Source organism: Schistocerca cancellata, chromosome 2 (assembly GCF_023864275.1).
Source record: "Schistocerca cancellata isolate TAMUIC-IGC-003103 chromosome 2, iqSchCanc2.1, whole genome shotgun sequence".
NCBI lineage: Eukaryota > Metazoa > Arthropoda > Insecta > Orthoptera > Acrididae > Schistocerca > Schistocerca cancellata.
The window spans coordinates 425,223,370-425,241,014 of NC_064627.1; positions in this window are offsets into that span (position 1 = coordinate 425,223,370).

A 17,645-nucleotide genomic window follows, 5' to 3' on the forward strand; every position below is an offset into this window, starting at 1 on the left:
TAATCTAAGCTTTCACACGTAATATTCATCTTTTTTTGCGTGTGTTATATTTTAAGACATCACACAAATGCGCCAGTAAATTTAAAATTATGACATAAATGTCTCGGCTCCAAATTCTTGTAAGTGGCTGGTCCTCAAACTGTTCAGTTTCGAACGCTCTGTGATTTAGATATCTATCCCACTTTCTCACACGTAACATAATTCATCTTGCGTAAAAAGAAATGTACTTTGAAAGTAACGCTTTTCTAATTACCGTTCGCAATACTATTCGGAGACTGTTAGAAATAGGTTCGATTTACCAGTTGCCAGAGAGCGCCAGAAAACAGGCATTATTGTACGTGTGCAACTGCAGTGGTGTAGGAAGCCCGCATGTTCGTGTGTATAAAGCACTAAGAGAGCTTACATTACACCATAAAAGAAACAGTGCATCAGAGGATACTCCAAAGAGCATCGGAATTTCGTAAACAATTCTAAAATGCATAATTCGGCTTGAAGTGCAAATTGGCTTTTTCCAGATTCACAATGAAGTAGGTCCCATCTGATATTAAGCTTTTCAGTGTGGTTTTTGGGATGCAAATTTTCTTGGAGTACCAGTACTCTACGATCTCATTTTTGGTTCTTTATTGTGGCATAATGCTACATATGGCAGAAGACGATAACGTGCACTTGAAATTCAGCGAACAGTTGGAACTAGCCAATACTGTAGAATGAAACACTTCGTTTCAAATAAAATGATTGCCTCAACGGAAAGATTAATAACGCCAAATTTCTTTAGCAAACTTGCAAATCTAACTTCACTGTTCTGCAAGGCGATTAATGCTTGACTGCTACTAACTCGGAAATAAAATAAAATCAGAAAACTGAAATTAGTAATATATTTTTGCCCTCCGTAATTATGTGAATGTATTTTAATTCACTGATAGCTCCCGGCCACAGAAATCCGTTTTGTTTTCATTTGACGTGGGAGTTGTACACGAAGAGAAGCAGCGAAATCACTTAACGTAAACATGGATCACGTGGAGGTTAACCCCCTCCCCACTAAAACTCAGACAACTCTGTGCAAGCGTGAATCTGGCAGCTAGGGCGCACGAGAAAAATTTTTCTCGTTTGCATCTGGCTTCTTGCTACTACTACCGATACAGCTAACAGCCAAACTTCAAGTAGCGGGAGAAGGTACTGCTTATACGCGAGTCAAATGCGCATGCGCAACAGACCGATGGCAATTGGTCAAACGAACCTAATGTGAACAGTTGTGACGTCATGCTCATAGCAAGCAGTTTATTGTTACGAAGAATTACAGTCTGCGCCCTACGGCCTTTGACATATTTTTGCTATTTGCAGACGCTTGTGCGCGCACGGTGTTTTGTTGTTGTAAATTGCACATTCCCTTTGCCACTAAACTTTTATTTTTTCCCTCTCGTTTATATTTTATTGCTGCGGTATCATTCTCCAGTAGCAGGATAAAATAACATTCTTTTCTAGAGAATCAATTCTGCAGTCAAAATTACAAAAATTTAACTGAAAGCTAAAACAATAAAAAATTCCCGGAATTCTGAAAAAATCCCGGGTTTATCCCGGTTTACCTCCCGGATGAAAAAAAATCACGGATTTTTCCCGGATTTCCGGTTGTCCCGGGTCGTATACACCCTGAATAACCAATCGTATGTGCAAAGTAACTGCCGCGCTGTCCTCTGCGCTGGGATTTGGTTTGGGGAGGGTGGCGCCATAGTATGTTATTGCTCTCCCACCTCAATATAACTTGCCATCATCCGCACTTCTAACGAACCACATATACCTGGGATATTAGTAACAAAAACTATGAAATGAAATGACGGTGTGGCATTACTGACCAGAAGACCCCGTCAAGGGTTGTTTGGTCGCCTGTTGCAAATCTTTCTTTTTGGCACCACATCGGAGATTTGTGCGTCTTTGTGATGTCGATGAGATTAAAAGGGGCGCTGAGAGCCATAAAGGCCTGAAGCACACTGTCGTCGATTCTGAGAATGTATCATGTACGCATGCTCGTGACATCTGTTGACCTTATGGTGAACCAGTTTTATCAGTGATGTACCCCTATACAGTATATATGAACATTTACGATAGTCACTTCCATTAGAGCCCAAAGCATAAATTTTCAATGCTGTAGGAACGCTCACAGGCTACACTCACGCCCATTTCTTCATAAGTGCTGGAAGATTTTGGAGAAACGCCCCTCATAACCTCATGTTCCATGGTTTCAGCATTACAGTCTGAAAAATGGAGGCTGAAGAATGTTAATGACGTCACTACCAAACCAGAAGTTTATGTTCGTAGTAACAACGTACATTTCAGAAATTTTACAAAGATGAAGTTTTCAATAAGTCGCCATGAACAGTAGTTTTAAGTAACTTATTCACTGTAGTCGCGGGGGTCACCATTTTCTTTAAGTGACATCGAGAGAGACCACAACTTGTCATTTCCCAACAGTTTATGAACGCCTTGCAAAATATAGTCCCCAAATACTTGGGCGGAAGGCAAATGTCAACCATGAAACACATAGACTTAACAAAACGACTAAACCAAACTTGAGACACATAGACTTAACAAAATTACTAGATTTCATGCCTAAAGTGAACAGACAGCTTTAAGTGAACCTCAAGCCGGAGAATGTGCTTCATGAAAATTATGGTAACAACGGCTATGAGTATAGGTCGTAATAGTATGCCTGCTACATTTATAATCTGTTCTTTATGGGCCGGCCTGGTGGCCGAGCGGTTCTAGGCGACACAGTCTGAATCCTGCCTCGGGCATGGATGTGTATGACGGCTTTAGGTTAGTTAGGTTTAACTAGTTCTAAGTTCTAGGGGACTGATGACCTCAGCAGTTAAGTCCCATAGTGCTCAGAGCCATTTGAACCATTTTTGTCCTTTATGTTCTGATTCTAGTTTCACATTAATTAGAAACTACACAACAATTCAAAACATTATTGTCACTATACTGTGTATGAAAATTTTGTAAATTAATATAAATAATAATAACCCTAAATATTAGCTAAAATGGATAAATATTTTATAGGAAATATATGATGTTGAGACTTGGTTAAAAAGTCAGTCAAACCTATGAGACTGGTAGTGTGCCTAGAAATTACATTGTCACAAATATCCATTTTTCTCAAAACTTCGTTTCTGTGCGTTGGGCTCCTATGGTTCTCAGTGCCTCAAAGGATTAGGACAACACATACGCCCATTCGCTGAGCGAAAAAGATCTCCAACTCGGCCGGGAATCGAATCCGGGCAATCTACACACATCAAAAAAGGTTTGCATCACCTCGGTTCCGAGAGTTCCGGAACCTGTATAGAAAATTAGAATATAGATCAACATAAACATCATTTCTGCCCTTTTTATTGCCCACGAAAACTACACATTGCACGTTGTAAGACCATACAGCGAGACCTTCAGAGGTGGCGATCCACTTTGCTGTACACGCCGGTGCCTCTGATACCCTAATACCCAGTAGCACACCCTCTTGCGTTGATGCATTCCTGTATTCGTCGTGGCATACTATCCAAAAGTGTATCAAGGCACTGTTAGTCCAGATAGTCCCACTCCTCAACGGCTATTCGGCATAGATCCCTCAGAGTGGTTGGTGGGTCAACTCATTCATAAACAGCCCTTTTCTATCTATCCCAGGTATGTTCGATAGGGTTCATGTCTGGAGAATATGCTGGACACTCTAGTCGAGCGATGTCGTTATCACGAAGGAAGTCATTCACAAGATGTGCACGATGGGGGCACGAATTGTCTTCCATGAAGACGAATGCCTCGCCACTATGCTGCCGATATGGTTGCACTATCGGTCGGAGGATGGCATTCACGTATCATACAGCCGTTACGGCGCTTACCATGACCACCAGAGGCGTACGTCGGCCCCACATAATGCCAACCCAAAACAGCAGGGGACCTGCACCTTGCTGCACTCGCTGGCGTTCAGCCTGACTGGGTTGCCTCCAAACACGTCTCCAGCAATTGTCTGGTTGAAGGCATATGCGATACTCATCGGTGAAGAGAACGTGATGCCGATCCTGAGCGGTCCAGTCGGCATGTTGTTGGGCCCATCTCTACCGCGCTGCATGGTGTCGTGGTTGCAAAGATGGACCTCGCCGTGGACGTCGGGAGTGAAGTTGCGCATCATGCAGCCTATTGCGCACCGTTTGAGTCGTAACACGACGTTCTGTGGCTGCACAAAAAGCATTATTCAATATGGCGTCGTTGCTGTCAGGGTTCCTCCGAACCATAATCCGTAGGTAGCGGTCATCCATTGCAGTAGTAGGCCTTGGGCAGACTGAGCGAGGTATGTCGTCCACAGTAACTGTCTCTCTTTATCTCTCAACCTCACAGAAAAGTATACTATGTTGAATGAAGCTTCTATTTATAGTAGAATTTTTTTCCAATTTTCGAGACTGTTTTTATGATACTTCATTCTCCAAAAGCCTGCCAAAAATTTGAAGATTGATATATGTAAAATTACAAATGGTTTTAGTAAAATGTTGTTTGAGAGCGGGCAGCGGGGGAACGGGATACGCGGGAATCATGATCCAAACCCTATCGCCCCCTCCCGCCATTGCATTCGCGCGTATCTGTCCTTATAAGGCTAGAGGCCTCTGCAATATTTGTGATTTGTTGTCAGAAATGTCACAGTTCATAGTAATTCACGTGTAGTCATCTAGTGAAACAGAAATGTGAATTCCTCCCCACAAGGAAGAATTGCAGGCCCTTTGCCGTTCTTAACCTACATGAACTATTTAGATGACTATCTGAACAGCCCTTCTAGATTGTTTATAGAGTATGCTGTTCATCGTTTAGTAAAGGCGTAAGAAGATCAAAACTAATTGCACAATAATTTTGACAAGAGATCTACATGGTCCTAGAAGTGGAAATTCGCACAGAATAATAGAAAGTTCGTCCACATGAGTACTCAAAAAATTCCTTTGAATTCTGGTTACAGTTACACGATAAATCACACAAATTTAAAGGCTGCCGACAGAAATAAATACCTAGGAATTACGATTACAAACAACTTAAACTGAGACCATCACACAGCAAATATTCTAGCAAAAGCGAACAAAAGACTTCGTTTTATTGACCTAACACTTAGAACAAAATTTTCTCGGTTTCCAAGCCGTGTCTCTTTCAATAAAACATTCGAGCTTTCGATAGTTGTCTCCGTTATCGTCATCAGGAGTTGAAAGCACTGACTGCTGGAGGTGTGTGTGTGTGTGTGTGTGTGTGTGTGTGTGTGTGTGTGTGTGTCTCCAAAGTGCTGCCTTCCATTCAGGAAGGACATCTTGGGTGAGGGACGTTTTGATTCAGTTATGGCTTTATTTAGGCTTGGGCTCGTGGGCCGTAACCCCTACTACAGTGGTGGTTTCTGCGATTAGCCTGTTGTTTTATTGGGGCACTTCCACAATTGCGCGAGTCACTTTCACCGGGTGCCATTGTCCTGGTGGTAGGCCGTAGCGCGTCGATTTTGTCCAGCAGAGTTCAGATTTTAACCCTGTTTTGATCCCAGATCGGTGGCAAGTGGAGTTCTTGGCGAAGTCGTTTATTCAGACCCATCTAGGGACACCAAAAACGAGTCTTAAACACCTGTCCTGGTTAACCTGTAGGGGCTTGAAATTCGTGATCCCTCACGTTGAGCAGCCATACTGTAATTGGTGCAGGAGATGTAATAACTGCACTCTGGCGCCGCGGCCTATCTTTCTCGTGGGCCTCGCGCGGGACCGAGTGACGTCAGCCGGCGCCACGTTTGAAACCGCCGCTCTTGCGCCCCTTGGTCTGCAGCTCGTGGTCTAGTGGCTAGTGTTGCTGCCTCTGGATCATGTGATCCCGGGTGCGATTCCTGGCCAGGTTAGGGATTTTCTGTGTCCGCGGACTGGGTGTTTGTGCTGTCCTCATCACTTCATCATCATCATCAACATTATCGTCATCATCATCATAATTCGTGTCAGTGGGTACATTTGACTGTGTAAAAAAAACTGGACTGCGTAAAAACTGGGACTTTGTACGGGCGCTGATAACCGCGCAGCTGAGTGCCCCACAACCCAAACAAACTTGCGCTCCTTCAAGAGTTAGCCTCCGTCTTTGATTTCGCTCAGTGTCAAAAGCCGATGCTCACTCCCTACTATTTGTGTACCCTTGTGCGGTACTGAGGTGCTATGAGCTGCCCATGTTGTGTTCCGTGCATGCGTCAATTCGGCCTTCTCTGAAAGGTTCCAAACGCTGCCATTGCATCTACATAAACAGAACACGGTATCAGATCCGGCAGTCAGTGATTTTAATTCCTGGTGACGATGTCGGAGACAGCTGTCGAAATGTGGAGTGTTTTAAGCGAAGTGATGCGGCTTGTAAAGCGAGAAAATTTTGTTGGAGCATGCCACCATTAAAGACTCTTGAGGGCAAAGGAAACTTAGAATATGCCAGAAATGCATTAAAGAGACAGCCTACATCACGCGTGTTCGTCCTCTCCTGGGGCACTGCTGCACGGCATTCGATAAGATTGATGGAGGACATCGTAAAAGTTTAAAGAGGGGCAGCTCGTTCTGTATTATCGCAAAATAGGGGAGAGAGGAGTGTAACGAATATGATAAACGAGTTGGGTTGGCAGTCACTGAAACAAAGAAGTTTTTCGTCGCACAAAGGTGTGATTTCACGAAATCACAATCATCAACTTTTTCCTTCTGAATATCAATACATTTTATTGCCTACCAACTCCATACGCAGGAATTACCATCGCCCGCATCTCGTGGTCGTGCGGTAGCGTTCTCGCTTCCCACGCCCGGGTTCCCGGGTTCGATTCCCGGCGGGGTCAGGGATTTTCTCTGCCTCGTGATGGCTGGGTGTTGTGTGCTGTCCTTAGGTTAGTTAGGTTTAAGTAGTTCTAAGTTCTAGGGGACTGATGACCATAGATGTTAAGTCCCATAGTGCTCAGAGCCATTTTTGAATTACCATCGTGATAAATAAGAGAAATCAGAGCTCGCAATTATGATGTGCCCAATTTTTCCCAAGTGATATTCGAGACTGGAACGTTAGAGGAACAGTATGGAAGTTACTCAACGAGCCTTCTGCCAATTCCTTAAGTGCGATAAAACTGCTGGGACTTGACGACTTGTTGGACGTATTGACTATTGGTTTTTATCTCGGCATTTACGACGTACGTAGCTTAATAATTTGTCTGACATTTCGCCAGCACGAGTGGATGTCATTGTCAAACATTGCCTTTCTGCAGTGGTAACACCGGTTCCCCAGGATTGATAGAAGTCAAGCGCTGTCGGGCTTGGCTAGCACTTGGATGGGTAACCGTTCGAGTCTGCCGAACGCTGTTGACAAGCGGTGTACTCTCAGACCTTGTGAGGCCAACTGAGAAGCTACTTGATTAATAACTATCGGCTCCGGTCACGATAGCTGACAACGTCCGGGAGAGCGGTGTGCTGACCACATACCGCTCCATATCCGCATACGCTGACGCCTCTCGGCTGAGGATGACACGGCGGTCGGCTAGTACCGTTGGGCCTTTCGAGGCCTGTTCGGGTGGAGTACCGCTGGTGGCGGGCGGACGGTGAAGCTCTTGCAATACCAGCCACTCGTACTGGCGAAATGTCAGACAAAATATTGGGTTGGTGCATAAGTTCTTAGCGTTTTTCCACAAGTTTAACAAACACAACAAATACACATAACATTCATCAATAATATATGCTCCTTCACTATTAACAACAGTCTGTCAACGCTGGGCTAACTTTTCGATTTCGCGACTGCAGAAATCTCGTGGTTTTGAGGCGAAGAGCTTTTCGAGGTATGTTCTGAGTGTATTTTCATTCGGATAGGAAGTTCCTAGAAGATTGTTTCATAGAGAGCGGAAAAGGTGAAAATCTGAGGGCGTAAGATCAGGTGGATGTCGAATGACTACCCAACGCAACTCTAACACAGTGATTTTTGTCAGTTTAGCAGCATGCGGGAGGACGTTATCGTGGAGTAGCGTCACTTGACGTGGTCTTCCTCATCATTGTTCTCGGATTGCGTCTACAAGACGTCTCAGCCCTTGACAGTAAATGTCAGTAGTGATGGTTACACCTCTGGGTAGCAATTCGTAGTGCATCACACCGTCTTTGTTCCACCGCAAGCATAACACTATCTTTTGTGGATGGGAGGAGGTCTTTGTACGGAGAGTTGCTGCTTTGTCTGGGCTCAACCATTCCTTTCTTTTCCTTTCGTTAGCATAAAGACACCGTTTCTCGTGACCAGTAACGGCACAGAATAGGAATGGTCGGCGTTGTTCACGAGCCAGTTCATGACGAGCAAGCAGAGATGCACATATGCCCATGGACTGATTTTTGTGATTTTGGCTTAGACCATGCGGTACCCATACACCCAATTTTTGAACCCTCCCCATTGCATGCATATACCGCAAGACGGCGCATTAATCACATTTCATCACATTGCCCGATCTCGAGTACACTGGCGTGAATCATTGCGGACTAATGCGTTTAATCGATCGTCATCAGAGCCCGAAGGTCTTGCTGAACGTAGAGACTCATTTATGTCAAAACGAGCCTCCTTAAAACGAGAAATCGAGTTTCTTGCCGTGCTCTGTCCAGCGGCATTATCCCCATCTGGCTGCCTCCCCTGCTGTCACCCTTCTACTGAACTCAAAGGAATATGGCGGAAATGTTCCGATTTCTCCACTAGGCACTCCATTTTCTACCGTCGACACCTCGACTCACTGTCTCCAAATGACAAAATGACATCTTGTAAACTCAAAAATCAACAGCGAAGTAGAAACTCTAAAACGCTATGCACTTATGCAAGACCCTAGTATTAGCTGAGGATACCGAGGTGGAAGGCAACAGACGGCACGTCACTTAAGTGTGACTTGCAGAGTAGTCGTGAGAGATGTGGATGTGGATGGCGCCGCTCCTCGCCGCAGCGTGCACGCTGTCGACCAGAGCTGAGTCAGCACGCCTTGTCGCTGTGTGTGCCACGGCTGGCAGCGGCCTTGCAGCGCAGACGGGCAGCCGCAGCCGCAACCCGACGCCGCACGCCACTGGCCAGGACCCGCCGTATTAGGCGCTCCGCGTGGGCCGCCCGTCTCCCCGTACTCACTCAAAAACGCACAGTCCGCTGCTGCAGCCTCCACGTCTTCCGCTGTTCTCTCCGGCGTCACTTCCCGAGTGAAGGGCTTAGGATTCCAGACCAGCAATCTGGATTTCCAAAAAGGGCCCCATCTTAATGGACGGCTATGCGTGCGATTGTGTCTGGCTGTTCGCTCTTTTTGCAAACAATCTGTCAGCAAGCTGAACGGGAGTACAGTGTCTCAGTTACTTCAATAATCTTGTCGTAGAGACACGAGTCAGCAACCTCGCTATACCACTGATCTACAGCTGGTGACGGTGCAAGCCTCTCGTGCTGCTATTAACCCTTCATGTCACTCAGGTAAATGTACACGGGGTCCCGCCTGAGAGTCCTCATGCGCAATTTCTCCGGCGTTTCGATGTATTTGCAATTTCGTTTCTGCAATATGTAGCTGGAGTTAGTCCAAACAAACTTTACTCAAGGCCTCTTTCATGTGACACCCAGTGTCGAAAGAAAGAATCGATCTGTTTTCTTCACAAGCACATTCGATAGAGCTGCCCCAAATTAGTCTAGTGCGATACTCGTTTTATAGACATGTATCAACAGGCACAGTAAAACACGACGCAGCAGCAGCGACACCGCCACCCTGGCTGGCGCTCACTGCTACTGCCAAGCAGCGATGCTCAGTCGTTCCTGGAGAACTGGTTATGCTTCGTGTTTTACTGTGCCTGTTGTTACATGTCTATAAAACGAGTATCGCACTAGACTAATTTGGGGCAGCTCTATCGAATGGGCGCGTAAAATTCCGCTTTAAAAATCATTTTTTATAATGGATACAAACCGACGCTTTCTATCGACGCTGGGCGCCGCATGAAAGACGAGACGAGCACTATTTGTCTGCACTGACTCCAGCTGTACACTCCAAATCTAAATCATCAGGCGGAACATCAAAGAAAATACGCCTAACAACTCTTAGGTGCAATACCCGGTATGTAACACTGGTTCTAAATGTTGTTTATTACTGTATTTACTACAAACAATCCATTGCATTTGTATTTTTGTTAACATATTCACAGTAGTTTCTCTGACAGAAATATAGAAGTGGTATTCATACCTAAGTCGGTAGGCTGCAGATATCAACGAACAAGTGAGTGATTGTACGAACATTAACCGATGACCGTTGAAACATAGCTAGTCCTGTGTTCAGCAAGCCTTTTCTCATCATTTCATTTTTTTCTGATATCTTCTACTATAAACGACAGTAAATCAAATTCACGGTAACATTTCCTATATTATAAACTCAATACGGGAGTCGTTTCTAACCACATTTGCAGCTTTACATGTTAGCAAATAGATTGTCGTGAATTCAGTTTCCAATTACTCCCAATTTTACTGATTATATACTGCAAAATGCTTCTTTTGACGAAGAATGAACATAGCAGATAACATTTTTCACAAGCAATATCACGGTCCGCACGGCTCCCTCAGCAGGGGGTTGGTCCCGTGAGACCTTACCAGCACGAACAATATCTAAAATGTTAGGCGCTAACATTATACACACATCAAAAAAAGTTTTGCATCACCTCGGTTCCGAGAGTTTCGGATCCTGTTCAGAAAATTGGAATAGAGACCGACATAAACATCGTTTCCACCCTTTTTATTGCTCAAGAAAACCACACATTGCATGATGTACCACCATACAGCGACACCTTCAGAGGTGGTAGTACAGATTGCTGTACACACAGGTACCTCTCATACCCAGTAGCTGCACAATGTCCACTCGCTGGACAGTGTGTCTAAGGCGTTCAGCCTGACCGGGTTGCCTCCAAACACGTCTCCGACGATTCTCTGGTTGAAGGCATATGCGACACTCATCGCTGAAGAGAACTTGATGCCAATCCTGAGCGGTCCATTCGGCGTGTTGCTGGGCCCATCTGTACCACGCCGCATGGTGTCGTGGTTGCAAAGATGGACCTCGCCATGGACGTCGGGAGTGGAGTTGCGCATCATGCAGCCTATTGCGCTCAGTTTGAGTCGTAACACGACGTCCTGTGGCTGCACATAAAGCATTATTCAATATGGTGGCGTTGCTGTCAGGGTTCCTCCAAGCCATAATCCGTAGGTAGCGGTTATCCACTGCAGTAGCAGCCCTTGGGCGGCCTGAGCGAGGCATCTCATCGACAGTTCCTGTCTCTCTGTATCTCCTCCATGTCCGGCCAACATCGCTTTGGTTCACTCTGAGACGCCTGGACACTTCCCATGTCGAGAGCCCTTCCTGGCACAAAGTAACAATGCGGACGCGATCGGATCGCGGTATTGACCGTCTAGGCATGGTTGAACTACAGACATTCCTGGTGGAATGACTTGAACTGATCGGCTGTCGGATCCCCTCCGTCTAACAGGCGCTGCTCATGCATGGTTGTTTACATCTTTGGGCGGGTTTAATGACATCTCTGAACAGTCAAAGGGACTGTCTGTGATACAATATCCACAGTCAACGTCTATCTCCATTGAGTTCTGAGAACCGGGGTGATGCAAAACTTTCTTGATGTGTGTATGTATTACTTCCGCTGACAGTGCCCGTGCGGGATGATTTCTGGAATACGAAACTTGAAGAAAACAGTTTATGCAAACATCTGAATGTCATAGGCATATTATTCGGTGTTTTTTGGTTTCCTTTTGTAGTTAGAGTGATCATACTTACACTGATGAATATTTCTTTTAGATCTATAAGATTGACTTCATGAAAGTGGCATACTTCGATGGTATATTAGGTTCTGGCTTACCGTGTAATGAATTGCTGAGAAGAGCTTACGGAAGGGCACACAGAAGATTCAGACGTTTGAAGAGACTCTCTTTTAGATTATGCAGCTATTTCTACAGTTTCAAGCACTACTACTACAGTAATTGCATTCTGGGCAACGCAGTTTCAAGTGGACCAGTCGGTGAAATGTCAAGCACAGATTCAGCAAGTAGGGTAGACTGTTTGCCTGTGCTTGACGCAGCATTTCATGAACATAGTGAAACTCTGATACTACAGTGGCTATCAATTTACAATCCCAATCCTTTGGGAAATGTCTTCCTCCTGAGGGCATGCATTTACTAACAGAACTGATATTGCTATTTTCCTAGAGATGTTTTCAAACTTTTTCAGCGCGGATTTTATACTCTTGATTCATTGGTATGAATATTTACCAACCCTTACCTCATGGTGTAGGTAGAAATACATTAAAAATGAGTAGTTTTATTGATTACTATTCCCGAAGCGTACATACTCACTTCTATTTCATTGTTATCCTGGCTTAAAAATTTATCACTTAACGATTAAATGCAGGACGGTCAGAAAGGGCTTGTAATGGTGTTGCAGGGGAAGTTGTGCTAAGAAATAATTGTTAAGAAAAAAGTTCCATATGTTGCGCCGTTTCCCAGTTATTCAGACTAGAGGTTAGCCACTCAGGTCAAGGACTTGCACGCGCTAAAATGCAGTAATGTACAAAAATCTTTGGGTTCACGAGTTACCATTTGTTCAAATGCTCATTAGCAGTTAAAATGTGCCTTTTTCAGAAGTGAGTAAGTTAGGAAACCAAATGAAAAACACGTTTGATTAAGTTAGGAAACCAAATGAAAAACACGTTTGGTGATATTGTCTCTAGCAGGCTGCTTGAATTTGCGAGCGCAACAGCCTGACTGACTAACTTCAACGCTAATTAAATCGGAAACGGCACAATGTAACGAATTTTCTTCTTAAGAATTATTTCTCAGCTGAACGTATCCTGCATCACGCTCATCACCCTTACAAGCTGTTTCCGACTACGCTTCATAATTTAAAGATCCTAGGGACTTGAATAGGGACTTGAATGTGTGTGTGTGTGTGTGTGTGTGTGTGTGTGTGTGTGTGTGTGTGTCTAAGGTGGGTAGGGCGAGAGCGGTACCGATTAGGGTAGGTCAAAGGGCTCGCGCATATTCTCGGAGCACATCCGCAGGAGGCCACAGTATAGACATTTATCAATTATCTCCCGAGCATACAGTCTGTGGTTGGGTTGGTTGTTTAGCTGGTTGCGAGAGTAAGGGACTACACAGCATGGTCATCAGTTCCTCGTTCATGTGATAGTCCATCTGGAGTTAATGATATCAACCAGGAATATGATCGAATTGTGATAGTACGTACGAGTTGTAAAATCGAGGAATTGGTAGCAATATTTATGCCAGAAATGAGAAATAATTGCGTGAAAAATGAAAGCTTATGGGGGCGGCCCGAAGGCCAGATAGTAGAAGATAGCGCCAGGGTTCATCTGTGGTCAGAGGCAATTCCAACACGTCTGGCTTCCGCAGCTACCATTCGGGTGGAGATGAGGCCCATAATAGTAAAAGTGAGAATGTTGAAACCGTAATGAACACCGGTGGACTTACTATAATAAAATATGGTGGGAGAAATAATTAGGCGAGTACGAGGGTGGGCGTAGTTGAGTGTCCCTTTGGGCCTACTTTGTGACGAAAAACGTCTCTCCCAAACTGTGCCATGCCCGATTCCTCATAATCAAAGTGTTGAACATGGAAATAGAAACCTCGCTCTAGAAGGAAGCTGTTCAGATGCCATTCCATTATCAGCTGGTAACAAAGATAAAGAATCCATAAGGTCTTGCACGGGCACTTCCAAAACAGTAAAATAGGATGCGATGTAAGAGAGTTTAAATCGCATCTAAAATGATTAAAAAGGGAGTAAAGGGATGATTTGGACGGCTGATGGAGCAGGTAGAAGAATCTAGCGCTTCCCCCTCCACTGCGAAGCACGCGTCGGGAGCCACACCAACATCAAAACATCGCCTCTACAGTTTAAAACGTTACATCTGGAAATAAAAACCACATACTAGGAGGAAACAAAGACGCAGTGCAGCTGTCCGTACTTTCTACGCCAACATTAGAGGCAAAGAATTCAGAAGACGTGGAGACCCAGAAGGAGTCTGCATTCCATCAGGATGTGAGCTACTGGTTGTAAGGATCCGCAACCACAACAGGGTGGTGGGTGTGGGAGGTGATCATTACGTAAGATAAAACTTTAAATGTTAATCTGATATGACCGATGCTGAGACAATGTAGGACAGTAGATTCCTTCCATGAGGTACGGAAGAAAGAACGCCACGCAGTCGCAGTCTCCTTGATGGCGTGGAATTTATTACATGTGACCTCAACCCATGTTCTCTGCTTCCTCGCTCACACCTCGTGGGCTGCGGACCACACTGCTCTACTCCGTATTTACCGGGCTCTGGTCTCGTCCCATCTGGACAATGGTTGTCAAGTTTATGACTCAGCTGCTCATTCGGCCTTAAAATTATTGGAAACAGTACATCATTGTGGAGCAAAACTTGACACTTCCGTTTTCTGATGTTTGGTTTATGGGGCGCTCAACTGCGCCGTCATCAGCGCCCATACAAAGTCCCAAATTTTACACAGTCCAATTTTTTTCACAGTCCAATCTAGCCACTGTCATGAATGAAGGTGATGATCATGAAATGATGAGGACAACACAAACACCCAGTCTGCGGGCAAAGAAAAATTCCCAACCCGGCCGGGCTTCGAATCCGGGATCACGTGATACAGAGGCAGCAACGCTGGCCACTGGACCACGAGCTGCGGACTGCCGCCTTTCAGATTAGTCCCGTTGGCACTCCTCGCCAAAACGGGGATAAAAGAAAAGAATGAAGATTAGAATCCCATCGCCATCGAGGTCATCAGAGACGGAGCAGGAACTCGGACTATGGCAAGGATGGGAAAGGCAATCGCCTGTGCTCTTTCATAGGAACAATCCTAAATCTGGATGGCCGGACACTGATCTGAACCATTGTCCTCCCGAATGCAAGTCCAGTGTGCTAACCGCTTTGCCACCTCGCTCGGCCCAAAGCTGGAATCTTACTCAGCAGTTCCGGCGATACAAACTCCTGTCCACATACGCAGTCACCATCAGTGGCTTAGCGATCGCATCCACTGCTGTCTCCCGATCCCAGTCTCTGTTTTCGATTACAGAGTTCAATAAAAGTCGAAATATGGTCCAGGGTGGTTAGGATAACTAATGCCATGGTAAGAAGAGAATTAAGTGTTATTGAAACTGGGAAAAAAATATAAACAAGTCATAAAGACACTTAACTACTGTGCTGTTGGATGCCGCTAGCCGGGAATACGCTGGAAATATTGTCCCACAAAACAGGAGATAAGTAGAGTCAGACACCAACAGTTACACTTAAAGTGTAAATATGCTGAAGTTTGTAGTACTGTTCTGATTTTAAGCTAACATATTGTTGATGTTTGATTGGTAAACAGAATTTTACTAATCACTTGCTTTATTGGACTAATGACGCTCCTGGCGATCAATTCATAACATATGAACAATAACGCAATTTTATTTTCCCCCAGCTCCCTTCCGTTGCGTGTGGGGCTGTTGAATCCAACGTAATCAAGCAGCAGGCTTCACTACCAAAGTAATGACATTTTATAAGCTCACTGCATAACTGTGACTGCAGCTCGTTATCTGACAAATGTGACTACTTCAGCACAGCCAAAAATTCGTAAGATTAACACGCCAGTCAGGCCTATAATGAAGTCAATTAATAGCCCAATCTATATATTAATGCGAGAACTACGTGTTTTACCAGGTGAAAAATACATATTCGAAAAACCTTATTCTGTAAAGAGCAGACCACAAATAATACAGTTTATAGATGTACTTAATTTAGCACTCCACACACCTACTTCTCTTTCGACAAGCAAGGCCTAGGGCTTGCAACTGGAAAACATCCTAATGGTCCAATAGCTGAAAGGTTAATCAACCATATGTAGAAATAAACACTGAAACTAAAATATAGTATCACAGGTAAAGGTAAATCCTATAAGGGGTATGTGGATGTCATCCTCTTCTATTTGTTGGAACAGATAATGAACTAACAACCCTTTTCCGTCAATTCAACAATCTGCATAAAAATATCCAATTCACTCTTTGAATCTAAGAGAACACCACCACACCTTTTCTTGACATGAAAAAACCAAAACATAATCAGTAGGTATCCTTCAAAGTTCACAGAAAACATATTGGTACGGACACCACTATACCAAACTCATCATCATGTCCCACCTCTCACAAAAAGCTGCATGTAGCTCAATACTACACGGAGCCTACAATTTCTTGAACGTACAGAACTCCAAAAAGAAATAGAAACCATAAAATGTATTCCAACAAACAATAGATATGATCCTCAAACAATAGATATGATCCTTCACTTATTAATACAATGTCACAACAAATAAACAACAAACTGAACAAACAATAACAAATTACACTCACGACGACAGTGACATATGTAAAATGCTGTATCTTGGCGTATGTCTGCTAATTTATCTAGGTTATTGAAAAGCACACATGCAGAAATCAGCTTCAGAACCAATAACAACCTAGGTAGGAGACTTATTCAGAATATAAAACCGCCCGACATAGATCTAGACGCATCTAGCATTTACAAAATAACCTGCAGCCAATGCAACAAATGTTATACAGGCTAGACAGGCAGAAATTTCAGAACTCGATTTAAAGAACGTATAGACTGCCACAGACTAGCGAAATGTAACAAGTCAGCAGTGGCAACACACGTTAATGATACCAACTACCTTTTGAAAATCTAACACAGTTTTGAAATTTTGCACAAAATCGAAAGAAGTAAAAGAATGGACATCACGGAAGAAATTAAAATTCTCATTCATAATAGAAAAAATGGTGATAATATTCTTAATGACGTAACTAAATTCAAAAACTCAAAATTCTTCAATAGCATTAAACCAGTACTAATGCAACACATTTAAGAGGTGCCGGTGCAAAACAAACGACTGCCAAACTGCCAGTATCGCGAATATCGCTTGAACGAATAATAATTTGTACTCATCCACACGCTACAATGTCTCTACATTGTTCCTAAAGATATTCTGTTTACATCTGTGGAAAAACGTCTGTGCAGTGAATATACGTCAAAAAACAATGTTAAAATAAGCAGTGTGATAGTGTACTGTTGAACAACAGCTCTGACAGCGCATCAATGATGCAGTTGAAGCTTTGGGACGTCAAAATTGTAAGTGAACAACCGACATATAAAAAATATATCAAACGATTATTACACCATAACAACTGACGCAAAACTATCTGTATCCAGCGCAGGCAGTAGTGTCAATCACAACAACGAGGCACAGTTCTACATCAGCAGAAGACAACACTAGGCGTAAATTTCTGCCAATCCACTGCCCGCTCCCTCACATCAAACACCGCAATACCCACTCCAGCAGGACTAAAACATTCTATCTTTAAGTAACATCTGTATGCATAAACGCCGATGATGAGCGAAACATTCTCGAAACGCATTGCAGTTTGTTAACTTAAACAAAAAATAAATAAATATGACAGGCGGCAGAAAAATTCAAATAATTGCTCCAAACAGCCACGGTTCCTAAACATAGCCAGCATGGCTACAATTAGTTATGACTACAGGCCTCAGAAATACGGCGGC